This window comes from Colius striatus, chromosome 1, assembly GCF_028858725.1.
Source record: "Colius striatus isolate bColStr4 chromosome 1, bColStr4.1.hap1, whole genome shotgun sequence".
Lineage (NCBI taxonomy): Eukaryota > Metazoa > Chordata > Aves > Coliiformes > Coliidae > Colius > Colius striatus.
The window spans coordinates 38,021,735-38,034,136 of record NC_084759.1 but is presented as its reverse complement, the minus strand read 5'-3'; positions in this window follow the sequence as shown (position 1 = coordinate 38,034,136).

Genomic DNA, 12,402 nt, shown 5'->3' with positions numbered 1-12,402 from the left:
ATGGACTTAACAAAAATCTGCAGAGATCTCTCCAGTTTGCAAATATCCCTTTTTTCTTTCTTTGTTTTTTGACCCTGGACTGCTGCTATGAACAACAGAAGATGCATATGGAGAGCAAGAGAGCAAGAAAGTTCAGTGGATTGCAATGATTGAAAAGCATATCCGGTTAGAAAATTGTACTTTTGTTGTCATTGATCTATGCTGGGACCATTATACTTGAGAATATATTGCAAACAAAACAATTGAAACTGTAAACATGAAACCTATTGTGCTATTAACAATGTTAGTGGACACTTTATAAGTCTATCAGTGTTCAAATTCTTGTAAATAGAGACAATTATTACTTACAATTTTTGTGTACTTATAACGTTCACTTGAAAAGATACTGTAGCATATTTCTGTGTTTCACAGTTGCTTTTTACTTTCTTTCATTTGCTTCCTGTTGTTTTGCTTTTATTTTCAGTGATGGTGTTTCTGTGTTAGTAGTCTGTCTGACACACAATGTTCCAAGGAACTCAAAACACTTTGGTTAAAAGTGAAAAAAGGAGTTAAGAGGTGGAAGGGCAGATAGGTTGTAGAAAGGAAAAAAAAAAAGATTTTTCTTTCTATGTAGTAGCAAATGATGCCAGCATTCAGGTAGAATTTCTTCTTTTTGGTTTGGTTTTTTTTTTTTCTGTTTTTTTAAGATTAAGAAATGAAAGGACTTGTGTAAGGGCTTAAAAATTTAACATTATTGTTTAAAAAATTCCATTACGTTTCATAAACCAGAGAAACTGCAAAACAGAAAAAGAATGTCTACATTTATGGTGGTGGGTGAGAAGAACTGTTCATTTGGAATTCTTGATCAAATTAACTGCAGTCTGTCATTTAATGAGTGGTATCTGACATTGATGTCAGCTGGAACATATGGAGGAAATTCTACAGGAGTAAAATACAAGAATAATTTTTTTTCCAATTGGGCAGGTGTGTGTCTATACCTAAGACAGTTTGTATTGCTGATACAGCAGCATTTGTGTTGATCTTCATCTGCGTTAATGTTGTAGTAACACGAGTGTTTTTAGACCATAGCCACAGAATATTTAATGTGTTGTGCCTTCATGATGTAACAGAGCATTCTCCTGGTAGGATAGTTGGGGGAACTAAAGGGTTAAATCTCTAATTATTGCTGTTTAACTGTTTGTTATCATAGTTGGTCAATGCCTGTCAGGTACGAGTATCATGTCACCTCAGTCAAACCAGCAGAGTGACTCTAATGTTAATAAGATCTAAGTTGCACGCAAAACAAAATCAAATCCAAACATTTTTTAGATGGTTTTTGTTAAGGCATGACAGATGATTTACACAAATAAATAGCATGCAAAAAAAAAAAGTCCTTACAGAAAAAAGCAAAGTTACTTATGCCACAGTGAACCATCAATCTTAAAGTAACAGTTAGCTAATCTGAAGGTGATCTTATTCTTACCAAAAAACAAGGCCTTTTTTTTTTCTTCTTCCTTATTCTTTTGTATATAGCAGATCACTTCTTAAACTTTTTCTTTTGATCCTTGACAGTATTAAAGGCGTAAAAATGGGTTAGGGGTGCATTGCTTATTGCAGTACTTATGTCAGTTTGTGAGGGGTGTTTGATGACTTTGACAGAATAAATATCTAACCAGTTATCCTTGTTACTGCTTTGCCAGTTCAACGTTATTTAGTTATTCAGCTCTTGCAATAAATGTTCTGAATTCCTGATTGTGTTGTGTTAGTTCTTGGGCAAATGCCTAAGGGACTTTATTCCTGTTAATTTCTCTTTCTTTCCATTGTTGTGGTTTGATTTGTTTCATTTCGTTCTGAATTTCCAGTTATTTTTCTAAGCATATCATGGTCCATTTGGTTCACATAGTTATGTATACAGATGAAATAAGCAACGAATGATAAATCCTGAGGGCCATATTCTGTCATTCCTATGATAAGTAGGAACTTATTCAAAAAGAGTTACTTGATTTGGTAAAATGTTACTTACCCAGTGCAAAGGTGACAGAATCTAGCCCAGACTTTTTAGACATACTTGAGCACATGTAATAGGCTTGGTTGCATGAGTTATTGTAACAGTACCGTGGTAGCATACAGAAAAGTCAGCATTTACCACACTTCATTCTTTCTTTTGAGAGTAGAATAAACTGATGTCAAAATACAGTAAGTACTTTTTTACAAGGAAAAATTGTGTGGTTATAGAATCACTTTTGCTGCAACACAGTAAAAAAATATAGAAAGAAAAGCAAAAAAAATCCTAACAACCTTGAAAAAGACATATCAATGAATTAAACTATTTTTGAACATGCTGAGTTTTAAAGCAGAGGTGCCCTGAGTTCTATCCTAAAAACAGAAATACAATAATTATTTGAGAAACCAAATAACATCAACTATTTTAAAAGTGCCTTTTTGAACAGAATATATTTGAAAAAAAAATCTATCATGACCAGAAAGTAAATGATGTGACTATTGCTATAAAAAGAGAACAAAATTCAAACCTTCAATACTTTCTGCTGCTATCAATCTGTGCAGAAAAAGAATGAAGAAATATGATTTAATTTTCTAGCAAGTGAAAATTTTTGTAATTTCAGGTTCACAAAAGTTGTATAATTTTAGGTTCTTAAGGTTGTATCCAACTTGGAAATTATTATTTAAAAAACAACAGAGAAGAGAGGAAGAGGAGAGTGAGAAGAAAGAGAAGAAAGGGAGCAAGAAAGAGGAGGGAGGAAGGAAAGGAAGAGAGGAAGAGAGGAAGAGAGGAAGAGAGGAAGGAAGGAAGGAAGGAAGGAAGGAAGGAAGGAAGGAAGGAAGGAAGGAAGGTCCCATTTAAACCGAAGAAATCTTTTCCACAGGCTTTCATGGAACCTAGATTTGGCCCTAAACGTATTCAGTAAGTGCTCATTTGTTCAAAACCATTTGGTTTGCTCAATCAGTAATACAAGCACTACTGCCTAAAACTCACAAATTAAGAAAAAAAAAGAAAAAAAGGTGAAATCCTGACAAGAATTCAGTGACACATCAGATAAGGAGTTTAAACATTTTTTAAAATCCTACTGTACAGAATGGCAAAGTAACTTAATATTGACTATTGAAGTTTACTATCTTTCAGGTTAAATGTTACTTAAACTTACTGCTAACATGGCATGATATGGATGCCTCTCTGATACCAATTCTAATTGGTTGTGATTATTTATTTATTTCTTCATGCAGACATTTGAAGTACTGATAAAAAGATAAACAAAAGGTTTCTTAAACAGTCCTGACCAAAGCCCTTTGTTCCAAAAGAAAATGGAAACATGCATAGATATGGCTATTTGGTCCTACATAATCCTATGCTTGGCCAGCTCTTACTAGAAAGAGCAGTCAGAATCTCTTTTTACTAAGGAACTGTCTGAAGGTTCTGAAGTCTGAAGACAAAGAAATACATGGAGCAGAATTAAGGAAAATGCAGAAATATGTTTATTTTAATAAATAGATATGAAGAAAATTATATTCACTTTACTTACATAATATGATTATTACCTTTTAGCAACTTATTAATGAGATCTGAAAGAATCTTAAGGACTTGAGCATGGAGTAGACTCAACTCTAATGAAAAAAACTCAGGAAAATTTGGATCCATAAATGGCATAAAAGCAGATGATATATATCTGTGAAAGAACAGGATTGGTCAAGACTGATGTAGCTGATATGAGAAGACCAATAGGGAAAAGATAATCACAACATCCATTAGGATTTAAATCCTGAATGTTTTGAACAAAGGGAGGCACAGATGATGAATGAGAGAACAATACATGAAAATAATGAAAGAGAATGATACAGTGAGAATTACAGGACATGGCAATACGTGATGTCAGGCGATCCATGGGACTCATGCCATGACATAAGGATAAGGGTCTAAGGGCCCTATGCAGTAGTATCTGATACCTCAAAATAAGTTACAAAAGTATTCCTACTGGCATGTCAGCACAGGAGTTATGTCATAGTAAGTTGAGACAGAAGAACAAGTAGTCTGTATGTAATAACTGATTTTCTGTGACCATAAAATATTTATCTGATTCAGCTCATAAAACTTTCTTCTGCAATATATCCTTGCCATAAACTAAATTGAAGAATGAGAGTGTTCTACAGCACATGTTCACATGTGCCAATTCAGACAGTGAAAACAACAGAATACTTTTGGTATTAACTCGGAATGCTCAATTCTTTCCTGTTTAATACACTACTTCAGTGAAACTGTGTTCCAAAATCTCAACTTCATTTAATTTATATGTTTGCAGTCCTTGCTACTGTGATGAAAAACTTCAAAATGGAAACTAATTCTAGAGCAATACAGGCCTTTTAGTATAAAGAAAACATTATACAATATCACCCACAGGAGCTCAGTGTATTGTGGAAAGTTTAACTCAATTAATATTAGTTTTATTAACTTTCACTGCTGCTGACTTTAGTGGATACATGCATCAAATAGAATTACACCCTAATCCAAAACGAACCTTGACTTTTCCACTTTCAAAAAACTCTACTTGCTAGATGCTTCCTTGTAAAATAAGATACTCTTTTTTGCACATTGCTTGAGTGGATTGATTTTTTTCCTGTTTGGCTTCTCTGAAATGTTATACCTTATATAATACATCTGGTTGTATTATAGACTTCTTTTCTTGAGATAAGTCATTTTGTACTTTGTTTTCAACCAGTTGAGCATAATGAGATGGTGATACAAAGAGACGGATACTGATCCTTCAGGATCAGTATTATTGAATCTCTTACGAAGCAAAATTTTACAACTTTAAGCAAAATTTTACAACTACCACAGAAATAGAAAGTCCTTTAATATGCACTAGACTAGCAAATAATTGAGAAGAAGCAAATTTGTAATTTCCAGATTTTTAAAACACAATGTAATTTATCTATAAACTGAAATGAAAACTAATAAATACATAATTGGAATCTGTTTTTCTTTTGTAAATTGATATAGACACATCACTTCACTGGACAGTAATAGAACATCTGTATTGATATGTATCCTTATCCTGTCAAATACTATGCAGCTCTTTAGACACACTGAGTGCACTTAATTTCTTTAAAACACAGCAGAAAGCATCCTCTAGTATGAGAAGCTCAGCATTTCACAGGACTTTGTCCACAATACAGACATGCATGCAATACACTACGTTTTGAAGCAAGAATGCTTTCTGTAACTGCAGCATCTCATGGCTCTAACTACAGCTTTAAGTTTATACTGCTACCTAGTTGTACAATAGTAAAAGTATGTCATTAACTACCAGAATGGATCTCAAATTTTCACTGTATATTATGAAAAAAAGACTGAAAGAATGTCCCTCACTTTTAAAAATAAGTTGTTGTTTTGGTTTTTTTACCACAGCCATTTTTAAATCCACCTGTTGTGCCTAGGTATTGCAACACATTCTAATATTGCATGGCATGTAAATAAATACCTTAATTACTCATAATGATATGATTATATACACATATATATATAGAGATTATATATATATACTTATATATTATCAATCTCATAATTACTCAGTATTATTTAATGGAATTTTGGGACTATGGATTTTGTTGTTTGATGTACTTTAAACTGTATGAAGCAGCATATTCTTAAGACTACCCTCACCAATGCTTTTGATTATTTATTCATTAAATAAAGTGCTTTTTTTTGCTTGTTATAATCCTGTTTGTACAGCCATGTGATAATGTTAAAATGGGTAAGTACTGTACGGGAATTATAACTGTTTATTTTCTTGTCTAAATATATACCTATAACAATATTTATTAGTGATCTGAGTTTTAAGAATGTGTCTTTTTATGTGTTTGCTCTTTACTTACATATGATCCCAATTTAAAGGGAAGCTGAGATAGCACATCTTCACATAACTCTGAATGCCCTGATGACTTTTAAATGTCTCTTTACCTGTTTTCACAAGTGAATTTAGGATTAGATATGTACTTTAAATTGGGGTTTGCTAACTGTACCTATCAGAAATTATCCAACATTCTGCGTTTCTCAGATAAACACATGTTAAGCCTCAGATGGGAGAGGGAGAGACTCTGCGCTTAGAGGATAAGTTATAAAACTGCTGTTTTAACGTAAGATGGGTCAGAAATCTTGCACACTAAAGAGAGTTTTTCTCATGTTTCACGGTCAGCTTTCATTTTTGATTTGTAGAGAGGATCAACTAGAACAGGAGTCACTTTGAGGAACTCTAACTTTTATAGTTAATAAAACTATTTTTAGTAACCCTTAGTTATACCAAAGTCAGTGTGAATTTTCTTGATTATTTCATAAAGCCAGTATTTCACCAGCACCTGAATGTATATTTGAAGGAAACTCATTCTTCCTTTTCACTTGCTGCAATATTGCATAGAATATATATCAATATATTTAGCCATACAGCATTCTTCTTAGAGTATAGAAAGGGAGCTTTTTTCCTGTTACTTTTCAGTTAGGGAATAGAAAGTGGAATCTGCGTCATCAGACAGCTATGTAGGCATTTTTTGACATCTGGTCATATGAATACTTATAGAAAGGCTTTTGACCTCATTGTTTTCACAAAGAAAAGTGGGAGATGGAGTGTAGCAGAAAGACAGGAAAGGAAAAGAATAGCAGAAGGCTGTATGTATTAGAAAAAATAAACAATGGCAGCAAGAAAAAGAGTGAGTTTGAATTTAATAAATAATTCTGTGCCATTCTTCCGCTGGATTTCTTCCAAGTAATACTCATAGTCCTTCTAAGAAGTGATAACGTTTTTTGAGACATTGCTGTTCTGCCTGCCACCTATATAGAGAGACCAGAAACAAAACTAAGCAATTTCAGTAACTGAGCACTGACTTTGACTAGTGAATTTTTAATATCAAATGTTTATAAAGTCACTAGCTACTGGTAGCTTGCAAATACTCCAAAGGCCCAAAGGAAGAACAAATTATCTGTTACCAAGTTGCAAAGAGGGAAAAAAAAGACAGTACACAAGAGATAACACTCCTGATAACCAGTTAGAACACTTCTACTTGCCATCCTTCACAAAAGAGCACAGATGATAAATGTACAGGCTTAATTCCATAAAATAATCATGGATTCCTTTTCATATGCAACATTCCACAGAAAGCTCTGGGTTATGAAAATGTTTATGTTTTCATCTGACATTTAAATTAATTCAATGTGAGTTTAAAGAACCTCAGCCACAAAACCACAAAAATATAATATCACATTACTAGAAAAATGAATTATTTATCTTTTTTTCTATGGCATATCACTATTTAATCATTATGTAGCAAGCATTATATTCTTCTTAGTACTGTGTAAAGAAATTCTTTGAAAACAGTATTCAGGTTTATACATATTACTCTGTATCTCCTATAATGCAAGTTTATAGTTTGTATTCATTTGGGAAGAAAAAATTTGAATTCTGTTTTCAGTTTTTCTACTTTTGATTCTTTTTCTTTTTTAAATACTTTTTTCAGGAGTATTATTGACCACAGGGAATGGCATAGTTCTGTGCTCTTTCTGCACAATCTTTTACTCCTTGGATGTTTAAGCTTTCTTCAATAGGAAGTTGTCTTACATTATTGATAAAGAGCATGCATAATTACTGTCCACCATGTGGTGTTAAGCCCCAGGAGAAAAAAAGATAAATAAAAGGAGGCAGCCACATAAAGACAATTGTTTAATCACATACACAAAAAAGCCTGTCATTTGTTATGAAGGCCAAATTTACAACGGTCTATTAGTTCAATCAGAACTACCTCCTCACTGATCCTGACTGATTAAGCCACATAGGGCTTGTTTCCTTCTTTAAAAACAACAATTAATGAAATTGTGAACAGTTATGCCTCATGGTAGGTAAATACCAATATTTTAGTATGAGGCAAACCTCATATTGAAAATTCTTTGAGATGTGAAGAGCCTCCAGGTATGTGGATTTGATGGGAAAGCTATCTTAAGTATGTCTCTAACACTTTAGTTTTAGGTGCATAGTGGACCAACCTTTCAAAATAACCTCAAGTTCCCTATAATGTAAACAGCTATGTTTGAAACTCTACAGAAAAAAAGCCTTTTATTCCTAAGTTTAGACACGCTGGTTCTCTAGTTTATGGTGAATCAGAGTGCAGAACCTATTCCAAACTTTACAGCTGACAGCTGCAAAGTCTCTGGATACTTTACTATGTCAAATTACCCATCACTAATATTGAAAACCTGAAAACCTGTAAACAGAGTAACACTGAGAGATTGAAGCTAGTATGTGCACCCTCTGGTTAAAAAAGGAAAGAAAATAAACTTTGTGGAAGGATGAGGGAAAGATACGATCAAGATTTTTAGCTGGGTGTTTTTTTCTTTGTAAAACGTGTAGCTGCAGGGAAGTATACTGCTAGTACTGTGTTTCCTTTGGATGCCCTACTATGTATGGTTCAATTACCACGCTAAAGGCTAGACTCAATAAACTTACAAGGAATAATTCTACACAAATATGCATTCAGTTACTATATGGTTCTTGTATACGAAGTACAAAGAAATTGAGTTTCTCTGCATTCTTAGAATATCAAATGCATGATTACTATTTATAATAAGCTTGCAGTCACAGACTCTGTAATTCTTCAGTCCTGAACAATTGCATAATTACTAATTCAGCTACATTAGCATTGGGAGTAGACATGGATGATTTCAAAAGGGATACTACTGATTTAATGAGGTCTCAGTCTGCACATTTTCAAAATTACAGAAATTCTGTTTAACACCCACTGATGCTTTTGGGTATTTGAACCAATAAATTAACCAACTGCCAAGCAAAAGACGCATTAAAAAAATGAAAAACCAAACAGAAATGAGAATGAAATTGCATTTTTCACGAAAAGCAGATACCAAAGTATTATTTCCTGACTAGTTTCCAGCAATCTGACTGCCTTTACTATGGACTAGTTGCTGCTCAATCCATAGAATACCTAAAGCTGCCATTTGTGACAATGTTTTTCTGGTTTGAATGTTTATGGCATTGTGATTATGCTAGAATAAACATGGCAAGGGGCTACGGGCGTGGAGGTTCTATTCTGAATTCATTGCCCTTCTCTTGCATTTGCCACCTGATTTGTTGTATGATAGGTGTAAACTGGTCAGATCCTGCAGCTATGGAGATGATATTTTGCCAAAAGTGAGTAGCTGACAGTTCTGTACAAAGAGGAATTTGTAAATTTTTTTTTTAACTTTTTTTTTTTCTTGAAGTTGTCTTTATTCTGCAAAGGTCTCTAATAAAAAGTCCCTTTGATTTCAGTGAGAGATGGATTAGCTTAAGAAGTAGTCTTCATGTCAGTGGTCATTACACCAAATAAGGATGAAAGTATATGTCAGTCAGCGACATTGTAAAAGCCTTAAACTCATATATCCTCAAATAAACCTGCTGTGTAAGAGAAGTAAAGAAAAAAATCCTGGTTTAGGGAAGTAAAGGAGAAAAACGATCTTAACAAAGGACTGCTTATATTATGCCATCTAGTCTGATGCTGTCTATATGGTATCTACAGATGATATATAAACTGATATATGATCTAGATCTGCCACACAGCACTCAACTGTAAATCAGCACTTCCCATTGGCGCTCAAATTAAACATCCATCAGTTTAAATTGATTACTGTTTACAGAGTAGGCTCTGCATATGTTCATAAATTCCACACACACCTCAATCTAACAAGCTGCTCATGGATTTAGGCAAATGCTGGCTTCATCAACATGTTCACTGTATAAAATCAATTAGATTAATATCCTTAAAACAGGACATATGAGCCTGATTTATGAGTGAATGGGAGAATGTGGGCATGCTGCTGAACACAGAGTGTGCCCTGATGACAGAGGATGCAGAGAAGGCCAAAGTACTGAATGCCTTCTTTGCTTCAGACTTTAGGGCCAAGGCCAGGCCTTGGGAAGACCAGTCCAGCAAGTATAATAGGATGGCCATAACAGCAGAGGTCTTGCCCTGGGTGGATGAGGAAGAGGTTCAAGACTTTTTGGCCAAGCTTAAGGCTCATAAGTCAATGGGTCCTGATGGGATGCATCCAAGAGTATTGAGGGAGCTGGGTGATGTGGTTGCTAAGCTGCTCTCCATCATTTTTGAACATTCAAAGCCTTCTTTGAAGTAGTTCAGCCTTCTGACTGAAAATGGATGAAGAAATGGCAACATTCTTGTGTAGTTTCTCACTGTTCTTATCCATCTTTGTTCTACTGAAGTATCTCCTAAAGTATCTGATGTGAGTGACACATTTTTCAACAAGGGCAAGTGTAGAGTCTTGCGTCTGGAAAAGAATAACCCCATGAACCAGTACAGACTGGGGAATGAACTCTTAAAGAGCAGTGTAGGGGAAAGGGACCTGAGGGTCTTGGTGGACAGTAGAATGACCGTGGGCCAGCAATGTGTCCTCCTGGCCAAGAAGGCCAATGGAATCCTGGGGTCTATTAGAAGAGGTGTGGTGAGTAGTTCGAGAGATGTTCTCCTCCCTCTCTATTCTGCTCTCATGAGACCACATATGGAATATTGTGTCCAGTTCTTGACCCCTCAGTTCAAGAAGGACAGGGAGCTACTGGAGAGGGTCCAGCGCAGGACCATCAAGATGAGGAAGGGAGCAGGGCATCTCCGTTATGATGGAAGTCTGAGGGAGCTGGGACTCTTTAGCTGGGAGAAGAGGAGACTGAGGTGTGACCTCATTAATGTTTACAAATATGTAGAGAGTTATTGTCAGGAGGATGGAGCTAGGCTGTTCTCAGTGATGTCCAATGATAGGACAAGGGGCAATGAATGCAAATTAGGACATAAGAGGATCCAAAGAAACGTAAGGAAAAACTTAACTATGAGGGTGATGGAGCACTGGAACAGGCTGCCCAGATAAGTTGTTGAGTCGTCTTCTCTGGAGACATTCAAAAGCCACCTGGATGAGTTCCTGTGTGACCTACTCTAGGTGGTCCTACTCTGACAAGGGGTTTGGACTAGATGATCTTTTGAGATCCCTTCCAGCCCTTAAGATTCTGTGATTCTGTGATATTTATGTTACAAGAGACTATTACGAGTTACATAGAAGATGTAGTCCTAGAGCTTGTAAATGTTGATGGAAATACTATTACTCTTACCCCTAAAAAAGTGTGGAAGAACAAGGAAATAACTCCAAAGAGGGAATATGCAGTCCAATTTTGGACTGTCAGACTCATGGGTCAGAAGAACTGCTGTGTATACAATGTAAAGAAAGCTATTGCCCAGTACTCTGGCAGATTGCTTGGTGACCCAGCATCTGGAAGGAGCTAGAATTATTATGATGATGCTAATTCAAACTTTATTGTGAGATAGTAGTACACTAATTCACTTATAAACATATTTCTTGAATTTAACACTGACTTCCAAGCTCATGTGTTGGACTGGAGTCTGAGAAGGCCAGAATGTCTTCAATGCAACAGTTTCCAACACAATCACCAACAATCAGGATGATGGACTCCTAGTGTAGGTAGATCACTACTTTTTGAACCTTTCTGAAGTGTAACTGGCTTCTCCTCCCTTTTCCAAAAGCAGTACTTCATTTTGTTGTCCAAACTTTGTCCTGATTGACCATAAATCCCCACACAAAGCCTATCTAGGTAATCACCTTAGTCACATATTGCTAAACTTAACCCTTATTTTCCATTAAAGTCTGCCATAACTTATATAATCTGTGCCTCTTCTGTATCAGTCAACTCCACTTTACCCCCAAAACTATGATCAATGTGATAAGATTCTTAAAATACCACTCTAATTCAGAAATTACTTTAGGCATGCATGTTTGTAGTCTGAATGACAACAGAACCCAGATGTCTTCCCAAAAGGCTTTATTTTGGGCAGTCTTGATTGGTACTGACAGTCCAGGCAAAATTGAAGTAATGACTAGGTAGCCAATGAGACTGTATTATGAATACATCTTGAAATGGGATGTTAATTGTATTATACGTGAGAATGCTGAATTAAAGTTGTTGATGTTTTTTGAATCTTGATGTTTAACTGTACGAGCCTTCTTAGACAAATATTTTTTGAGTAAGTGTGCATGTTAATGTGGGAAAGAAGCAGTTGTTATAACTCTGATTAGTACTAGGACATCCCCTTTTAGTCAGATAAGCTATACATAGTTTGACAATTATTTTGAAAGAAAACAAGATGGAGGGGTTTTCATTTGTTCTCTTTTTTTAATTAGCCATGGTTCTAACTATTTCTCTATATGTTCATCAACCTCCGATAATTAATTTCTCAAAGAGAATTTCAAAGTCAAAATGTACAACTAACTAGATAACTAAAATAGAGAAAATAATCTATATTCATTTCAGTACTTACTAATTTGAGTTCAGTATTTTTAAAATACCATAAAAACTT